This window comes from Acyrthosiphon pisum, unplaced genomic scaffold, assembly GCF_005508785.2.
Source record: "Acyrthosiphon pisum isolate AL4f unplaced genomic scaffold, pea_aphid_22Mar2018_4r6ur Scaffold_21179;HRSCAF=23238, whole genome shotgun sequence".
Classification (NCBI taxonomy): Eukaryota; Metazoa; Arthropoda; class Insecta; order Hemiptera; family Aphididae; genus Acyrthosiphon; species Acyrthosiphon pisum.
Genome location: NW_021770617.1, coordinates 13,977 through 16,330, shown reverse-complemented (window position 1 = coordinate 16,330; position 2,354 = coordinate 13,977).

Below are 2,354 nucleotides of genomic sequence, written 5' to 3'. Positions count from 1 at the left end.
AAACGATTCTATCACTCCATTAATAGTTACACCAGTATTACCAAGTGTTGCAGTTTTTTGTTGTAATTGATTACTTAAAATATTTATCAACAGTAAAGTTTTATACAAAATAAATAAATAAATAACAAATGAACCCTTCTGTAGAATAGCTAAGATACCTGTATAAAATAATGTAACTATTAATTTATATATTTTTATGTATTAGGCAGGCATGGTGCTATAGTTTGTAAGTGTTAACTGTATACAGCATACAATAGTTTAGGTTCACTCACCTATTGCTTGAGCAACATTCTTATCACTCTCACTAACTATCTCTTCTTGTAATATTTGAATTAAGCATTCAAAGTTATTAATTATCGACTCACAATTTTTAAATCGACAAATCCAACGTGTGTCACACACACGCATCAATGTTGACTTTTTAATTTTTAAATTTTCCTGAACTTCAATAAGTTTAGCATTTTTTGAGGGGTGTGAAAAATGCACAAAAACTGCTTCAATACCATTAAATACATTTCTTGCATCCTATAATTCAAATAATAATAAAATACATTTTGATAAAAATATAAATTATACCTAGGTAGTATTATAGTTATATTAAATTTAATATTAAATGTTATATTTTTTGTTCGAACGCGGAACGGGTTTGCCGCCAAAGGCACGGACGACCCAAGTGCGTTCGATGTCGAACATAGACATATTAATGAATGGACTGCGCTTTCCTCGCCCCCTGTCTATCTGAATCTGAAATGTACATTGTGTGAGTGAGATAGAAACTGTTGGGGGCAATCATGAAAGAAATAATAATTATATTTCATTCATGCCATGAAATTATTGTAATTTATAGATTATAAAACTGATAAATAGTGATAACCATTGTGGTACAAGTGTGGTTGCCGGTGGCGTGGAGATGAAGTGGTTGCTGCCGTGATAACAACCGCACTTACCAACATACGTTTGTTGTCTGACTCCGTTGCAGAAAGTTTTAAGGGTCACAGGTAGTAAATGAATTAAACACAGAATTGGTTGTGACGCGTTGCGTCGAGATCGTTTTATTGTACGACAAACATAATATGCACGAAGGTCGTACGCAGTACGACGATAAGTAGGTAGGTACATAAATGAGCGGTCGCGCGGTCGGTCGTGTTGACGGAATCGTGGGTGCTCGATGCTCACGCGATCGAGGGAGCGTCGGGTACGTCAAGGAGACGGGTCGCCGTCGAGACATGGGTCCGTAAGGCAAGACGAGTGGAGGTCGTTGCGATGACCGTACGAGGTCGTATCGCTATTCGGCTGGTCGGGAGACATGACGTCGGAAGAGAGCGAATTACTCGGAACGCGTGTGGCTCGGTCGAGGGCTGTGAGCAAAGAGAACGAACCGGCCGGTGGTGCGGGCCGCGTCATTGCTTTGTCGTGGGACGAGTGCATGGCCGTCCCTATGGGGAGACGCGAGATCGAGTTACCAAAGATATAAATATAAAATCACGGAGTTGTATAAATAAAATAAATCACGAATATAAATATTTGGTACCGCGCAGCGGATGGTAACGAGTGGAGTGGGAGCAAAGTGGTGATACGTGCACCGAATCACCCACACCCATCATTGATATTTGATAAAGTCATAAATAATATCATGGAATAATTTGACTATTCAATTATTTCCCCCATGCTTGCCCCCCAACAGTTTGTATCTCTCTCATCAATGTCGGTTTTCATGATTTCTCTCTCTAAGCGCAGTCCATTTATTTATATGTCTATGATGTCGAAGCTCCGCGCGACATGTTCCCCCTCCATAGTGACCGCGCCGTTGTCAGCGGCCGGCGAGCTGGCCATCGGCCGTCGCGAAGTTTGTCTTTTTTCCAACGGCTGAACGTGGCGCATCGTCCGCGCTATCGTTCCCGTGTGTGTCATAAAACCTCGTGTGAACACGAGGTGTCCGTGATCCCAAGCTGTGAGCAGCGGCCACGGTCGGTATATACTATATAGTAACGATACCTCGCGATACTATCGAAGTGCGTCCTTTTTTTTTTGCGTTGTAATCGCAGTCGCGATACGCACCTGTTTGTACAGCGAGTAGAATAATAAAGTTCGCGTGTGAACACGCCTGTCTGTCCGACGTTCGACACCACGCGACAATTTCGAGTTCCGCTCTCATTCACGACTAGGGCTGCGCGGTTATTTTATATAATCGATAATTTTAATCGATTAATCGATTAATCGATTATTTTCATATTTTATAAATAATTGATATAATCGAAATTCGATTAGTCGATTAATCGATTTTTTTTTATAAAAAATAATCGAATAATCGAAAATTAATTATAATCGAAAATAATTGAAAATTATTTATAATC